The sequence below is a fragment of the Centrocercus urophasianus genome, unplaced genomic scaffold, assembly GCF_019232065.1.
Source record: "Centrocercus urophasianus isolate 14NV4802_14NV808 unplaced genomic scaffold, USGS_Curo_1.0 seq_40, whole genome shotgun sequence".
NCBI lineage: Eukaryota > Metazoa > Chordata > Aves > Galliformes > Phasianidae > Centrocercus > Centrocercus urophasianus.
Window position 1 is genome coordinate 1,067,500 of NW_024884978.1, and position 18,521 is coordinate 1,086,020.

The 18,521-nt window shown below is 43.8% G+C and overlaps 1 long non-coding RNA gene across 1 annotated transcript; it reads right to left on the bottom strand.

Moving 5' to 3' along the window:
• Positions 1-481: 481 nt before the first annotated feature.
• LOC122168086 lies at positions 482-7,098 on the bottom strand. Its single transcript, XR_006171174.1, has 4 exons — positions 7,013-7,098; positions 6,605-6,839; positions 6,192-6,264; positions 482-582 (listed from the first exon to the last, which is right to left on the bottom strand). It is a non-coding gene; the product is annotated as an uncharacterized LOC122168086 (long non-coding RNA).
• Between the last annotated feature and the right edge of the window lie 11,423 nt (positions 7,099-18,521).

Sequence of the window (18,521 nt, forward strand, 5' to 3'; positions counted from 1 at the left end):
AGCTCTCAGGCAGTATTTTCCTGCAAGATTTGCTTTGTTGTTCCCCAAATCCCCGGTCAGTTCCTGAGTTGGATGGGTCTCAATGCCAGACAGGTAAAGACTGAGAGCCCACAGCTGGTAATTAAAAAAAAAAAAAAAAAGAGAAAGAGAAAAGAGAAAAAGAAAGGCAGCAAGAGGGGAGAAGGAGACCTCATTTCTTTAACCTTTTTTTTTCACCTTTTAAAGACTTCCTGAGCTGACTGGCAAATGCTTTTTCCAGCCCTACGTCCCAGGGCAGGCTGGGAAGCTGGAGGTAGGATTTGGTGCGGGAGTTATGAAGTGTGTGGGGTAGTGACGATAGGCAGATAACAGCTTCTGGTGGTAATACCAGGGCATGGAATGGAGGCTAAAACCAGCAAATGCCATCTCCGTTTAACCAGAGCTCGGTAAAAGAGCTCTGTGCCAGCCCAATGTCAGGCAGCACCTGATAGATTACCTTCAATTGCTTCTCAGGGTTCAGCATTGCTGTTCTCTAAGGTAGCCAAGCGTTAGGAAAGCATTTGGATGTTGGCTCAGGAGCTGACAAGGGTTCTGCTGGTGGAGCTGCAAAAGACGAAGGGAAAGTTACACAGAGCTGTGGGAGAGGTGAGAGAAAGCAGCCTTTTGCCCTGCTCAGAACTTTCCAAATCTGACTTTTAACAGGTATTTTCATGTCAAGTTTTCCTCTCTTTGGGCCACATGGTCGGTGCATTTGCTGAACGTGAGGTCCAGCTGTGAGTTACGACTCAGCGCAAGGTGTGAGCGCTGCTCTCTTGGTCTGTTCCAGTCCCTTTCTCCTATAATGCACTTTTCTGGAGTATAAATCTGCTTCTGTGACGACGTCAATAAAACTGTTGTGCAGAAAAAGGCAGTTCCTCCTCCCTTGAAAAAGACATCATAGCTTTCTTTCTCTTTCACAGCAGGAATCTCTTCCTGTAAACACAAGGCAGCCCTGTCGAAGCATCAGTAATAAGATTTTAACTATTTTCTTTGGAGGTTTCACCCCCTCGCCCCCTTCTTTGTGGATAGCGGTTAAAGTGATAATTAGTAAATTCTGGTCCTCATCCAGAAATGCTCCAGCACTGAAACAGTACACAGGCACATGAGGAACACATGTACACAAATTGTCAGCGCCCCTCTCTCCACTGTCGGTAGAAACAAAAAAATAATGGCACAGAGTCCCTGCCAGAGACTGTAAAAATGCAGTTATAAAAGAGTATGTTATAGGGTAATGATCACACGTTTATACCATGCTTTTCATCCAGAAGAAACCTAACTGCTTTGCACTGCCAAGCCTCTCACTGCAGGGCTTCTAATGGGTGGCCGCTCTGGGACAGCTTAGGACAGGAAGCAAAAACTACTAAATCCAGTAGAAATGGAGGAAAATTCAAAGATCCTCCAAAATAGCTTGTTTTCATGAAGCTCATACGAAAACAAAAGCGTTGAAGCTGCAAAATGTGTAATAGGTTATTTATATGACATAGAAACTCCAGAGAAGTTCAAAATAACAAAATAAAAGTATGAGCAAAAAACATATGACAAAGTAGGACGTTTTTTCCAGCCCAATGAGTTGGATGTGCTGACTTCACAATACTGTGTGTGAATGCAGAGTTTCATTTAGAGGAGCAAGAGAGGCCAGTGTCTGTTGGTAACGCCAATGTAACGAGGAATTCTCCAACACACCTTGTCCCATTGCTTTCCTCCTAACAAGCAGCAGCCTCCCACCTTACAAAGGGGCATCACAGGAGGGGTGAGCACTCAGGGAGCCCATCACATGCTACAAACAAGGCATCTGCAATATTATCCCAAGAAAAGCCAAGGTGGTCTTCCTAAATGCAACTCTTTGAGGGTTTTAATGGAATTTAGTTTTAAGTAAAGACAAAAATCTGTCATGCTTTCTTTTTTTTTTTTTTTTTTTTCTTTCTTTCTTTTTCTCAGATGTGTGATTTTCTCCAGAAAACAAGACATCTGAATATTTTCCTATGCCATGTTTCTGTCAAAGCCTGGTCCCAGTCGTTCAGCGGGAAGGGAGCCAAGAGCTCATGCTGAAGAGGGTAAGCTATGGGATTAATAACTACTCCAGACTTTGCTCTGAACTTTTCCTTCAATTACTTGCATATAATAGACTCTAGGGTAGTCTAACGAAGTATTTATTTTTTCATTTACTCTACTTCAAATAAATTTTATGGAACTGGATGGAATTTGATAGAACATAATTTTTCCTTCTCTTTTACTGTTGTAAATCTAAAGGAACATCTTCTGCGGCACCCTGGAGAACAAATTCTTCATTTCTACCTATCCTTAGGACCCATCGCTTTATTGGGCAAAACCAAAATTCCCTCCCTGCTTTCTCCCCTCTCCACCCCCTCTTTCTCTAATAGGAAACTTAGACACATAGGAGCAAACAGAGAAGCAAAACAAAGCACACTCAGCATTAATTTGGCAGCAGGGAAACTCACTAAAACAGATTTTATTGTTAAAAATTGAGACTTGAAGTTTTCCTTCTATAAAAAATAACAAACCTCTCTCTGACATTTGCTGGAAATATTGCTAGCGAATGGATCATGTATTCCATTGCGCAGGAGATGCAATTAGATTTCTGCAGGTTTGTAAAACAAACTATGCTCGAGGAGCGCTGTCATGGAACCACTGCTCTGATTTCCAGTTGGATAACTGAGCTTTTAATTAGGGCTCCAGTGGTGCGACCGCTTTGCAATTTCCAAAGCTGCCTAAGGGATTTGAATGTCAAACTCTAATTACAATTACGGTGAACTGAGCATGCTCTAAGAGGATTTGAAACTTTGGCCCATATATTCCCTTTGTATAACAAGGAAGGATTTGCTTAGCAGGGAAAAGCTTTAATCTACTGCAGGTATGAAAAATTACTGAATTAGAGCCTCCGCTACTGTAAAACAGCATATTTCATCCCATTTCTATTGAGCCAGGATGGCTTTTAGCCCAACAGTGTAAGAGCTGCTGGTTTTTTTTCTGAAGGCTGAGAGCTTTGTGGAGCACAGCGATGCACAGCTCCGTACCCAGGACTCCCTGCCTTCCCTCTGGGGCACCTGGCACAGCACTAGGCAGACTTTCTGGGCTGGGAAGCTCTCGACATGATCCAGTTTCCAACCTGATAACAGATGATGTGTTTTTGCTCACTATATGGACCTCTTCGAGCAGATGCCATTTCCAGAAACTCTCAGGGCAGGAGCTGAGCGATTCGGTAGTCAATCTGCATTTCAAAGTGAAAAGTCACTGCAATTAATATCCCACTTTGGAAATTATTCATGCAGACTCTTTCAACCGTTTCAGTAACAGCTCCTCTGCTCTCCGGCCCCAAATGGCTCCACTAAGAAATTTCTGAGAATCTCTCCTTCCTCTCGTCAAGTTTTGATTTCAGCACATCAGCATTTCTGAGCGAGGGGGAAAAAAGGAAAGCATACAAATCCCAAACAATGCATTTCTTGGAACATTCCCAGCTGTATAACCAGGTAACGTACCGGGCATTCAGGAGAGCTGGCTTCAGTGCAAGACCTGGGGGAGTTGCTCAGGGTAAGATTCCAAGTCGGCTAAAGCATCCTCATCTCCATAAAGGTGAATGGTTACCTGCCTCCCTCCCTCAGACTGCCAACAAACCCAGTTTGGAAATGACTGATGAGGGCAGCCAGCGGTAACAGAAGAACTCCCACAGGCCAAGGAAGGGTCTGTAGCTGATCACAGCATGAGAGCCAGCTTTCCCATGCTCATTTCAACCAAGTTTCATTCTCCTTCACCCTGTCTCCATGTCTTTGGTTGATTTATTCCGTCGGTCTCTTTTACAAGCCTTTGGGTTTTTAATTTCCCCAGGGATCTTCAGCAAAGAAGGGACTCTTGCACTGATACTGGTAAATGTATGTGCCATCAGTGCCTGCTTCTCAGATAGAGATGCTCGACAAGCAGCACAGCAACCACCCCTGCGATCACTTCATCACTGCCATGACAAAGGCAGCCCAAAAGCTGAGAGGCATCTGGCTATGCTCCCACTGCCAGCCTTACAGCCTGCACAGAGACGATGCAACAGGAGCTTGGTGAGCAGGCATGGGGTAAGAACCAAGTGAAGCCAACATTAAGATACTCAAGATCGTGTGAATTAGCAGCATTCTTGAAGGTATCTTGTATATCTTGTAGCTGCTTGTACCACAACACCTGTGTCTGGAGATTGCTCAGAGCACGGATCATTGCTGCTTCATGTGCTATACGGTACAGCATAGATAGATTTTAAGTTTCTTGAAGATCCTGGCCATTTTTATAGCTTGTTTTTACTTTATGGTACAAAATAAAGTTTCCAAATGGGCTGTCTGTTCTTGAAAGCATAACATGAGATCTGGCTTTCCAGGGGTGCTTCACATGGCACTAACAGCCCAACTCTGTGACATCTGCCCCTTCAATACCACAGGACTGCCCCAGGCAGTCAGGACAGAGCAGCCCTGAGCAGAACAGTGAGTTTTCTCATGGAAGACTAGGATGGATTTGCACTACGCTTTTCAGCAAAACCTCATGCAATGCCCTATGCTTTTCACTAACTGAACAAAGAGAAAAAATGGTTCCAATTTAGCCAGGTGGAAAGACTATTGATTTCACAGAGGGAAGCCAGAGAAGGTGTATCAGGGATAACCTTGGCCCTGTGTGCTCCAGGAAGTTCTGTTGGCTTACTGCTGGCAAATGCCTCTATTATATGGCACATGCAGAGCAGTGACAGCGATAAGGAAACGGGAAACAAACCTGTATATGCCTTTCACAGCCAGTCATCAGAGAGCTTATTGCTGCATGTGCTTAGTTTTGCAGAAACAAAAGTGTGTAAGCATCCCTTTGTTGGATTCCAGCCAGATGCAAGTCACAGGATAGACCTTGTTTTGTCTTCGCAGGTGCCTGCCTTGTGCAGGTGCACACGGAGGGCTATTGCTTTTCATTTTCTCATTCATTGTAAAGGAGAAGAAATTGCCTGGCAAAGTGAGGCAATGCCAGCAGCAGGTGGGGGAACTGAGCTTTTCTACCAAGCACATCCTTGCAAGGCAGCCCTACTCCAGGAGATGATCTGCTCAGTGCTGCAGAACCAGGCTCAACTGGAGGAGAGAATCCAAACAACAAACCCTGCGCCTCGAATGGCCCTATGCTCCCCTCAGGCTCCATGTGTTCCTGCACCCTAGGCATGTGGGCTGCCTTTCTCTGTTCCCTCTCAGCCTTCATCCAGTCAGAAATCCAACCCATCCTGACATTTCTTATGAGCTTCAGCCTGTCCCATTCATGAGACACACGTTTTGCTTGAGCTTATCAAACTCAACGAAGAAATGTGTACCTTCATTCCTGATTTTCTAATCTAGGTGAAAGCAAGTCCCCCTCTATCACATCAAGGAGAGCATTCAGTCTCCCCTTCTCCGCTCAGTCAGAGGGTTTCTCTCCAGATAGACACTTCTTTCTATCCATTTTGTCTGTTGAGGAATCTGGGGAAAAGGTTGACTGCCACAAACATTTCCTGACACTCACCTGACAAAATCTAGAAAATTACAGCAATGCTTCTAGCAGGTCCTGGGTCAATCACTTCTCAAAACGCACTGGCATTTTTAGCTGCTCTCTCTACCACCAATTTTTCAGAGCACCAGCTCTTCTAAATACTGTTATCTCAGTCCTTTTTGATGGAAAAAAGCCCTGAGATGTCTTCTGGCAAGAACCACAGGATTTCCTGACAGCTGTGGTCTCTGCATAGACCTCAGTGGGACTGGGACCCATCCTCCTGGCATAGGGGTGAGTGAGTGACCGTGCTCAGAATGAAATTGCCTACACACAGCTTCGGGTAACAGTGAAAAGTACATAACACCATGAAGTCATGCATTTGGGCAACGCTGATATTGCTTCCTACACATCTGAGGAGCTCACTGTGCTACAGCTCCAGTGCAGCTTTCCTGGATCTGCCGTGTGTTTAATGGAACATATGTGATCTGTATTAGCCCTACACGTCCGGGAAATCTCATATAGACTCCTGGTGCTATTGTTACACTCAGACACACCGCAAACCTCGTAATGTCTGTGGTTGATCCAGTCCAGTGCACTCAGACGTGTACATTTCCAAATAACCCTTAGACATTTTGGAATGCACGGCATCCCTCTCCTGCCATTTCCCACACAGGGAGCTCACTCACCTGATGAAGGCTGTGACCCTGAAGCATCCAAGCTGGGATCTGAGCTGCTCTGTGAACACGCTGATGAGCAGGCCTGCAGAGAAACAAAGTTTGAATAGCTCTAGGGAATACTAAAAGGGAACATTTGGTTTCATCTCTTCAGATTACTAAGGAGTGTTTTGTAAAAAAAAAAAAAAAGTAATGATTTTATATACAGGAGGATTAAAAAAAAGGATTGTTTCATTGGTCAAAAGCAAAAACATTTTGAGTTTGCAGACCTGTTCAGAACTGAAACAAATTCTATGTTCTGAAAGCTACAACTGGCTGTGGGTCTGGGAGTTTTTCATACGGGCATCTCCACTGACATCAGAATAATGTGGTTGCCTTTGTAAATAACTATTTCTTAATCAGAGTAAAGGTTGCAAATATCTGACCTGTGATAGAACTGGAGTCTGGTTTCTTTCTTAATGACCATGAAGGGCAGTAAGTAAGAAGACTGATTTGGCAGCAAACGTTAGCCTGGAGTTGGGATTCTTTGATTCATTTTATGCCTTTGTGCAATACATGAAGTCCTTCTTCTCCCTGATTCCCAATTTGTAAAATGGAAATGTTCTGTGGGAGCCTTGTGAAGAGGAATATGGCAAGCATTGAAGAGGTTTTCAGGTCTCACTGCAACACAGAAATGGGCATCCTGTGAAGCTCAGGTGGGCAGACAGAAGGAGCTCTGGTGAGGACAGAGGCTCAGGAAGCTCCTTTGGTTCAAATAAACACCCAACAGCAGTTGCTTAGACACTCTATTGAGAACCTGCAAAACAAGGGTGGAAAACTCGGGAGCTACTCACCAGTCTGCTCAGGTTAGAGATTGGAAATTCTGTATCACCGTGTTACAGCTCTTCTCCTCATGACCATGACTCAGGACTGCAGAATCTGCAGCACACACACACACCAAAGAGGGGAAAAAAAAAAGAGAAAGTGAATTGGAGTCACCCTACCAAGAAAAGGGTTTTATTTTTGAGAAAGTATTTGGGGGTGGATATCAAAAGAGATCTATGGGAACTGAGGCAGAACACAAAGCCTCCTCCATGCTGAAAACCTATGCTATTTTCACCTTATTGCATTTACCTTTTACTTTTAAAACCTCTAGAATTATGCCACTGACCTGTGCTTAGAGCAGAAGGTGAGATCTCCATCACTACTCTATCTTTCTAGGAAAAAAAAAAAGAAAGGCATCATATGAAAACATTTGGATCCCTAATTAGCCTCATTAAAGAGGCTGGCCATCTGGACCCTGCTGATTCTAATTAGTGATCGATAGAGCACTGATTTGGTCGAGAGAAAAAAAAGAGAAAAAAAAAAAAGGGAAAAAAAAAAAAAAAAGGTCCAAACCACCACCTCCACTTTCCTGCTATTACACACAGGGCTCCCTCCCCACTCCCAGCCTGCAGCGGGTGGATGTGTTCTCACTCAGCAGTCATCCACCCCATGGCTCACAGGCCAGCAGCTTGTTTCTTGGCACAGCTGCCAAACCTGAGCCTGTAAACTGCGGCAGTCTGGAAAGGATGCAGCTAAATATGGCAAAGAAACCAAGAGCATGTGATTACCCCACCCTTCACTTGTAACTCAGTCTGGTAGCCACACTTCCAAATGTCATCACTGTGCAGAAAACCCTGGATAACACATGGAGGAGGGTTCCAGGCATTGCCAGAGCGCCTTTAAAACTTGTTGGTTTTGTTTTGTTGTTGTTTTTTGTTTTTTTTTTTTTAACTGGTACCCAACTTGTTTCCAAGCAATTCCCCTTTGGTTGCTATTACTTGCTCCCCACACAAGAAGGGCGGTGCAGGAGAAGGGGAGGTAGGTGGATGGAATGACTCTTGCTGCTTCTTTCATGATTTCCAGATTCTCATGCTCCATATACTCCTTTTGACTCACCCAGTTCCTATCCAGGTAGATCGCCAGGACACTCCTCTAAGATGGAGCCTTCCCATTTCAGCCCATCCTAAAAGAGGACGATCCAAGATCATTACAGAAACCACAAAAAGGTGTCTCACTAAGAATGAGTGCTAAGAGAGCTGTAAGCTCTCTTTAAGAACATGGTTTGCAGTAATGGATGGGCAGAACTGGAGAAAAATTGCAAAAATGGGTTCATTCAGCACTGACGATGCATCAGTGGATGAATCATTTCTGTGTGGCCTTAAAAACAGAGGATCTTCTAAGGTCACCTCCCCATCCCTAAATCAACCACAACTCGTGCCTTCTCCCATCTCAAATGCAGCTCCTTCCTCCTGTTCCTAGGAAGTCTGTATTCGAAAAAGTACAGATGTAGGGAATGGGCCTGAAAATATTATTGTAATATATGCAGTCTCCTCGTCAGTGGGAGAAGAAAAGTGGTCACTTAAGAGAATTAAATGTCAGTGTTTCATAGAGCCTGCTGTAGGGCTTAGTGAGCCCAAGCTGCAGTGAACCTGCCAGATCCAAAGCTGTAGCCTGGCTACATACAAAAGTGTGGGAGGCTGATGAATCAAGAGGAATCAGGAGCAAGCTGGCTCAGCCACAGCGTATGTTCTGCTGCTAATCTTGTATCTAGGTCAAGGAAAAGTGCCCCTCAAAATTGCCCTCCAGTTGGCCAACAGAAGCCCAGAGCTGCTAGACGCCTTATTAATCATATTCTCCTGTAAAAGCAGGATACAGTTCTTTCTAAAAATGTATTAATCCTTATTATTTTCACAGATGCTTTAGCATAAAGCAAAAGACCTATGAGGAAAAGCAACCAAACTAACACATCAATTTCACCCTGATCTTCATTTAAAAAAAAAAGTCCTTTTTTTAAAAAATAAAAATAAAAAAATAAAAAAAATTGGACTAATAACAAAATAAAGAGCTTTCGGGAGCAGCAACAGCAGAAGGGTAATGTAAAGTGATATATTTGAGACCCAGGAGTGTGGTGTAACTTACTCCTGCCTCTGCGGCCTGTTTATTGTGTTTGTCTGGTTGCCCTGGGAACCAGCTCACGCCGTTTCACTTATTTTATAATGTTCCTGTAAATGTTAGGTAGGGCCGGGATTTATTATCCACTGTCAACACCTAAAATGGAACGCGCCGCTTAGTGTCGTTTCTTTGGCAAGACGCCTTTCCATGCTCCCTTAAAAAAAAAAAAAGAGAGAAAAAAAAAAAGGCTTTCTTACACACATATATGTGCGTGTGTGTGTGTGCATCTGCATCTCTGCCCAAATAAACAGGCCCCGTGTGCCTTCCAGCAGCTGATGCTGGGTGGTATGGACAAAGGCGAAGGGAATGGCTGTGCGAGGAGGACCTGCTGTTGGGTGGGAGCTGTGACTCACCTTATTTGCGTGGGGTGAGAGTTTAGGGGATGGGGAAGGAGTGTTTACCAGGAGTGTTTATTATCCCTAAAGAAGCAGTGCGATCCCGTTGCTGCTGTCCCCAAAGACCTCGGTTAATTCATAGCGATGAATCATCAGAATTATTAGGGTTGGAGCTAGCTGCTTTCCTTTCCTCTCCTCTCCTCCACCAGTCCCTCAGCATGACGGAGCAGATTTGATTGCAGACTGGTGGGTGTGAGGCTTATTTTTTAATTTGCTTTTTTTTTTTCTCTTGGGTGGTACCTCTCAGACTGACACATGCTGTTCGACCGACAAGACCATTAACCTCCAAAGCGCTCAGGAGCAGCTGCAGGAGGCATCCTGACTCCCTGAAACACATGCTTTGCAGTGCTCCAGTCCTTTCCTTGCTCCTGCTCCAAGCTGCAGCTCTGCCTTCCGAAGACAGGGTCTCTGCCACCCCTGCTCTCCTTTGGCACATCCCTGGTCCAGGTGGAGCTGCCATCATCCTTCTGTTTGCCCTTGGTGGTGCCACATCTGCACCAACTCCTCCTCGCCCTTGCCCCTAAATGAGATGGATTTGTGCAGTGATTCAGTATGACTGCAGACGCGTTGCTTGCCAAAAAAGCACTCACTCTGGACATGTGCACTCAGTTCTGTGTGATTTGCCTCCGTGCTTTCACGGAGATTTGGATTCTTTGGTCCACAGCGACCACTCTGGTTAAAACATGGGCCAGGTGAAGGGCTGAGGTGGATCCATCCACTGGTAAAAGCCAAGAAAAGTGGCTTTGTTCCTCCCCATGCTTGGGGTGGTTCTGCCTCCCACTGACCCGAAATGTTCCCTCCCTGGCATGGAGCCTCCCACCGCTGAGCAGCTCCAAGGCCAAGGAAGGCAGCCAGCACCCAGAGCATTAAACAAGTTGGGATTAGGCAGTGCCCTGAGACTGAAGGTACAGAGGATGGAGGATCTCCAAAATGTTTAGGAATGCGAATGGAAAAAGGCAGAGGCTGGGCCAGGATGGCTGGTGACAGCAGATGGTGTTTAAGGAAGAAAGTCAGATGAGGAAAGTTGGACTTGACGGCGCAAGGCTGCATAGCGTGAATTTTTCTTTCAATTGCAATGAGTTAAGGGTGGTGAATTTGTTTGTGAAATTGCAAAGGTTAGGATTCCTATTTCCTGCGTGATGCTGAGTAATTTAAATCTTAATTCCCCGTTTAATCTGCCTGTGAGGCAAAACATGAACGAAGCACAATGAACTCATATTTGCAATGCGACTTGAGATCCTTGACTAAAGACCTCATAATGGTAAACTCTCGAGTATGGATTGTACGTGATCTGTGGAAACATAAGCCAATAAAACAGGACGTCATTGGCTCATTTCAGGCAAGAAGATGGGGAGATGATAGATTTTCATCTCTTCTCGTTTTTCATTCTGATAAATACTATGGAAGAAAACATATGTTGTGCATAAAGGTTGGTTTCTTCCTAAAATTGCTGTGCATGCAAATCAGCTCTTGGAATAAGTATCAGCAGCAACTCCTCCAAAGGCATTTAACTGAAGCACATGCAAAAACAATATACACGTGCATATATCCTCAGCTAGCTTAATTTCAGGAAATATCTCCAGATAAATTAATGGTATTTTCAATTTTTTTAAATAAAAATGTTGAGGTTAAAGAAAAAATAAAATGACAAAATACATTTTTAACGACTCTAAAATGGAATGTATACGACAGTGACAAGAGTAACAGTGAAATCACAGCTACTCCTTTTAATTGCCTCCTAATTTGCTCTCCAGTGTTAGTAATTGGAACAGTTTCACTGCAGATCCCTGTGAGGTCTCCGATCTTAATTGATTTTGTCTTGCTTAATCAACCCCAAAAGAAACAGAGCCCATTTCAGAGACTGTTTTTAAGCTTAGCCCTGTTCTTTGGTGATACACTGGGCAAAATATGTACCCACCCACCCATATAAATCATCCGCTGACCAAGCTTAGAGGCTGAGCCACTTCCTTACAATGAAAGCTGAAGTACCTCTGGTTGGTGTTTTAGTCCTGAAAAATACCTTAAATAAGACTGCACACCATTGGTATATGTATCAAATCTAAAAAGGTGATAGCTGAGGTCTATACCAACTCAATCAGTCTGAAAAAAAAGTGTTTGTAAGCATTTTTCTTGTGCTTGGAGACCAGGTAAATTGTAATAGAAAAAAATAAGCTTTTTTTGCATGTGGAGCAGAGGAGAATAAATCATATAAAGGGCTATTTAATTTTCTTTTAAAAAACAATTCAGGTTCTCAACGTTGTGATTTAAGGAGGCTCTGTTATTCTATTTCAGGAAAATTTATTATATTATTATTATCTAATACAGGAAAATAAAGGAAGAGATCTCACAAAGTGCTGGTGTGCTTCATAATAAGGTCACTATTTGGGAACAGAAATCATCTTCATGGTCTGATATCCTGTTACCACATGCTTGAGATGTTATTGCTGAGCTGTAAGTACAGGTGAGCCTCAGAGTCCACTTTCACTGCCTTATCAAACCTTTTTGGGCAGCCTGGTCTGGTGGTTGGCGACCTTGCACACAGCAGGGGGTTGAAACTAGATGATCGTTGTGGTCCTTTTCAACCCAGGCCATTCCATGATTCTATGAGTCTATGAATCCTTTTACCACTTCCAGCAGACCAGCCACAGCTGCTGGCTTAGCATCACACTAACATCTCCTTCAGTATGCCCACCAAGTTTAGCTAGGCTGTGGTACAGGACAAGTGATGTGACTTCTCAACCGTATCCTCTGTTTATTTAATAGAGTCCTTATGTTTCACTATTCCTATACACCCCTATACACTGTTGCACTATTCCTATACACCTATACACTGCTTCCTGCGCTGGACTTCAAGCCCATGAGGGCAGTCACCCCCTGAAGTACTGCAGATGCATGTTTGCTGCATCAAGTCCAACCACCAGCACCACACGTTCCTCTACCATTGTAAATTTCCATTTGCCATTACCCACATTTTTAAAAGGAAGTCGATTGTAACTCTCTCAAGATTTATGGTTTCATTCTAAAATATCTATCATTTTAAACGTAGCGCTGCTGCTGACATCCACTGAACTGCCACAGATAGACTGGTAAAGTACTTAAAAAAAAAAAAAAAAAAAAAAAAAAAAAAAAAAGACATTACAATATATCCAGATACGTTTCAAGAACTTTTGTCGGGCATGGACTAACTTGGAGACATATTTCATAAAAACTGCTATTTACATTTCAGCTCTATACTTTCTCTCTTTATGTCCTTTTCCATTGCTTGAGATTGCCAAGGCTTTTGCATAAATAGAAATTTTCCCCTCCGGCTCCCCCCGCCGGAGCTGTGCCGTGGGGCTGTGCGTGACATCACTGCTTGTCCTCAGAACACCACCCGGCAGCGTCACAAGGCCTGACCTCAGGTGTTGGGTTTTTGGGTATAACCATTATTGAAAAGACAGCGGTTGAGATTTACTGGCTGGTAAGAGTTTATAATGATCAGAGATTAAGGGTGGGACTTTCAAAACAGTGTGAGCCTTGAGCGCAGACGAATTTGTACTCCATTACCCAGGAGCTTTTCAAAGCTCCACCCTAAATCTGCATGAAATTATTCTAGCGGCAAGGAAAGTATATTTACCTAATGTCAAATATTAAACATTACTGCCCATTAAAATATAGGGCTTCATTATATTTGGCCTGGTGCAGATGTGCAGGAGAGAAGGAGCAATTATCTTCCCCCAAGCTGTGTACCTCGGCACAGGAGCTGCCACTAATTCTTGGTGTCTGCCTGTGGATAACGAGCGTCTCCCTCTCCCAGCCTGTGGGGATGCGAGCTGCATCTGCAGGCCCTAATTGCTTCTGAGAAGCAGGCCCTTCGTAAAGCGAGGAAGCCAAACTGACCATGCAAAAAACGATGCATCCAAGCTTGTGGGCGCTATGGAAAGTCGTGGCTGGAATAACTCAGCGCTGTCATGCAGCACGCGGGCTGGAACACTGAGTTCTTTATTCCAGCCCCGAGAACCCGCTACGAGCTCATCCCTCTCTCACGTAACCTGCCCTCTGTCTCTGAGGGCAACATTGCCTTTTGTCGCATCTCGGACTTGCTCGGTCACAAGCAAAATCACAGCACGAGGAACAGCTCTGGCTGCGAACACTCGGTGGGACAATAAAAGCCTTTCCTGGCCCCTCGCAGTGTTTGCACTGCAGGGCTGCGTGCAATGGCAGTGTGGGAACTTGGCTCCATCAGCTGGGGCCACTGGAGGCCAGGTGACACTGAGCCACCACGGCGCTGGGCTGTGGTGATGGTGGTGGGAGTGAGGAGGGAACGGCGCTGTGCCGAGGGTCACCATGCACACCGAGTCCTCACACGGCGTGACATGAAAACCCCATGCTGGTACAGCTGCTTGTTAGGCTTGCTCAGTGACACAGAAAGGCTTCTCCCTTAAACCCGCTGAACAGTTGGAGGGGTTTTAGCTGAATGTGCAAATCGCTGCTGGTAGCAAGGAGGGATGCTCCTGCGTTGTTTGGGTTTTCTTCCCATCTCTTTCCTCCTGACTCCTCTCTGCTTTCATCAGGAGGGTTTTTCCTAACAAAGCTGACTACGGAGAGGGAAACGCAGAGCCCCTCGGTGTCTGTAATTCACAAGCTCTCAATAGCGCTGCCCATGAGTTTTCAAAATAGCAAAAAATCCATTAATTTGAGTGTAAAACAACAACCAACGTCCCCAGAATAGGGCTGCAGAAGGATGAGCTTACTATGCTGCAGGAAGAAATCACAAATACAGCAAAAGAACTGGAGACATGCAAATTGTGAAAACACATTAGCCCTACACCTTCCAGCTCAATTTTCTGCCTTTTTCTTGTTAGAGTAATTTAAAGTCCATGTGGTTGTATAACTGAGCTCTTAAAAAAGTGATGAATGACAGTGTTTGAAGAAGCTGTTGGCTGCTTCACCCACATGCCACTGCTGGAAGCAAGAAAATATTAGCACAAAGCAAAAATGCAATGGTCTGTACTAAGTGCAGAGGAGTACCAGGCTTTTACCTTGCAAAACCTCTCAGAAACTCTCCTGCTCATAAATATTGGTTTCAATTCACTGTACAGATGAATGCCTTGCTCCGTGCTCATGAAGACAAACTCTTCAGTGAACTTAGCTGACCGACAGTGAAATCAGTTGCACTGACTCTCATTAAAGACAATTAACATCTAACTAAGACCTTTCCCGAAAGAGGAAATTACACAACATAGCAATGCAGGTAAAGGACTGCAATCAGTCATCAACCAATGGCTTTTAAATTTCACTGTCCTTAGTGAGTAAACCCAAATTCTTCCAGAAATTATCCTAGTCGGCACCAATACAGTTTCTTACTTTGGGAATGGAACGGGAATGGAATAGCAGCCCTCATAGCATGCAGCTACGAGCACCAATTAATCCAGAGATCATTACCCTGAAACTGGGGAGCTATGCTGGTCGGGTGCTGCTCAGGACTCTCCCTTGCATTGCATTCCCCAAAGACTGCATTGCTCCAGGCAGGGTCAAAGCAGTATAGAGCTAACACACAGCTCCTTGTTCTTGGCATACGGGAAAGAGAAACACAGTGAGTAATCATCAGATAGAGAAGATAAAGTCTTATTTTCTAAACCAGAAATAGACATTCAGCACTGAATGGAGGCACGATCCGTACTGTTGTTTTTTTTGGAAATGGACCCTTATATTAAAGTGAATGTGTCCTTCTTGCTGTCAGGGGCTCCCAGCAGACAGGTTGTAAAAAGTATAAAATTGAGGTTTTAGACCACGAGTGCAATTTTTTGTCTCCCCCTACTGCTTTCCCAGCTCGCTGGTGATACTACCAAGGTACTTCTGCCTAGTAGCATTAAGAACTGCTCTTTAGAGGAGCACTGCAGAATTCGGGGAGAGCATCGATCTATGGCAGACTCCTAAAGCCCTGCTGCCTGCATCCCACCTGCAGGCATGAGGACCACGCTGGGTGAAATCCTGCCCTGCAAACTCATTGGGTGTGAAAGCCATTCATGCTGCAGAGAAGGGATTTTTTTACCTAATAGTTAGTTAGCTAGATAGTTAGAAATACCTCAGGAACATACCAATTTCAACTGCACTTCCACTTCAAAGTATTTCATAGGTCCAGGGTGGCATTTCTGCTTGAGATGTGCCTCAGAGCACTCAGGTCATCTCACAGCAGCCCAGGAAGGGAGTTTTGCATGGAGAATTCAATGTAGTTCCAGGCACGAAGCAGGGAGCTGAGTCTGCCATACCCCAATGAATATCCATGCAAGCAGGCCTGGAAACAGAGAGAAGAGGAAATAAATTGGCTTGTTTTATTTATTTTTTTCTTTCTTTCCTTTATTTTCAAGAGTGTTTTATAGTATGGTACCTATAGTTTGGTTTCAAAACTTAAGCATCCCAAAGCCATCTGCAATAAAGAAATCCCAGTGGGGTTGCAGTGGGGTTTGTTCTAAAATAGTACAGTCACCCATGCACTGGCACCTTTTTCTAGGTAAATGGCAAAGGTTGGAATTGCAACGTTTTTGTAGTCTTGGAAACGGTTGAAGGACTCAATGGTTGAAGGGACTTTTCTACCTGTCATGACTTTGGACAGCATTAGTGGACAGTCTGTAGGTCTCAGTCTCTGAGATTATGAGCATTGCTTTAATGAGTATTTCTCTTTCCTCACTCCATTTTTTTTAAGGAAGAAGGGACAGGGAAGGAGGGAGGTGTGGGATAAGTACTGCAGAGAGGGGTGGCCATTAGAAGACAGCAGTCGGCAGCAGGACTGCGGCTCGTTACTGCTCATTTCAGAGGTGCCAAAGCTACATGGGACATCGTCATTATTATGGCTTAAAGTTGGCTAAGGTCACCCCGGTTCATCTGTTTTATACATTGGTAGCCTTCTACTTATTACTTGCCAAACAAACCTTTTTATTTTTGCACACGTTTATGTTGATTTTGTGGTTTCTGAAATTGGATTCTGGCTCCTACGGGCCTGTGTTTCCACGGCAACTATGGACCTTATCTGCTGCTGCTGTTTGGCAGACAGACAACAAGGCCTTTCAGTTTACTTCTCCTTTTTTTTTTTTTTTTTTTTTTTTTTTTTTTTTAATATTATTTTCTTTAAAAACCTTTTTCTTCTTCATCATTTTCTCTTTTTTTTTTTTTTTATTTCCCCCTCTTTTTATTATTTTTACTTTTCCCAACCCCTGTCATTTAGAAATCACATAATTAATTGAGCACATCCTGTGCCACACGGAGCTGCCACGACTTTGAAGTCCCAATAGATCATTTTATAGAGCCATGGGTACCATTTTTTCCAGCGCAGCACCAGGCGCCAGTGAGAGGGCTTGTGGAATTTAGCATATCCTACTCCAGGTATGATAAAGAAACCTTGGCACCTTCTGTTTGTTTTTACTAATTTCCTTTCCAAACTGCCTTTTCAATATAGAGGAAAGACCTCAGGACTTAAAGTTTGTTATTTTCTCTCCAAAGTTAGTCCCTGTTCCCCCTGCTCCCTCCCTCCCCTTCCTTTAAACCAGACTGAACTGCTTCTTCGTTTGGTGGTAAGTTTTCTTTTTTTTCTTTTCTTTTCTTCAGGAAAGTGTGGTCTGATTTAGCATCGTGTAGCTCGGAGCTGTTACTGATCCTAGAGCTGCAGCGAAGGCAGCCGAGGGAAAAAGACCCCGACAGGCTCTATTAACCCTTAAAATCAATAAATGATCTCATCACCCTCTCAAACACAGAAGAAGAAATAATAATGCAATAATTTACTTCAGTGGAGGAACAAGCCTTTTGGGGATTGATGCTGAAATCTATCCCCAAAGACACTGCTGCTTGCACTAATGAAGAAGGGCTGCTTTCCCAAAAGGATGAAAATAAACTGCAGTGTCTCTCAGAAAGAGAGTGTGCATACATAGACATGGATAGCGGGCATGGATAACATACTTCTGCATGTGAAGAACAGAGAGAGGAAGACAGAAGATGGGTAGAAACTTGCTACATCCAATGAACCCACAGGTGAAGAGTAGCAGAGCCCCTTGGCAGGAGGAAGCTTTGCAGTGGCACCACTGTGCATCCTGCATCTGGAAAACAGGGCTGTGAAATCCCCTGAAACCTCTTTAAAAGAGAGGCAGGAACTCCCAGCGATGGGTTTATATCTGCTGGTTGTCCTTTGTTTTTACCACAATTCAAAAGGGCAAACATGGCCACTTGGAGGGGTTCGTAGGAAGGAGCTTATCCAAGATCAATCCCTGCAGAGTTATTGTCTCCTGTCTATAAAGATGGAAGTTCTGTCTCACTGAGAATAATAGAACACGAGATCTTTTGCACAGACATATCAAGCCAGCTTCTGACGTCTAATGGGAAATTACATTTCTGTGTAGTCTATGAAATCCAGAAGATGATTTAGAATTCCCGTAGAAAAGATCTCCACGAAAATTTGCACAGATTTAAAACTATTTCTGGGCATATTTATGATTAATTTTTATAGAGCCACATTTATTTCATGGCTGCACAGGGCCTTATTCAAAATCCCATGTTGTAAATGAAAAGATTTCCATCGATTCCAATGGGCTTTGGATTAAACAGTTAAGAAATTTCCGCGAGGCTTAAAATGGGAAACGATTCATTACAAAATCCCAGAGGTTCATTTTTAAAAGCTATGTATGTATGTAGCAGATATTTCTCTCTGTTAAGTCTGCAGGACAAAACCCAGTACATTCAGTTATCTTTTGCCTGCAGATTCCCACTTACATCTGTTCATTTGGAAGGGAAGGTCTGATTATTGCCTATCTTCAATAATTAATTAATTAATATTGGATATCTTCAGCCACTCACAGCCCTCTTAATAACAACTGTGCTTGCAATAAACAGCTGCACTGAAATATTTTTATGGATTACTGTATGTATTATTGTGCTTTATAAGTGTTTTCACAGTTGCTCAGACCAGTTTGCTGTCTTCCTTCCTCTTTTCTCTCGTTTGCTC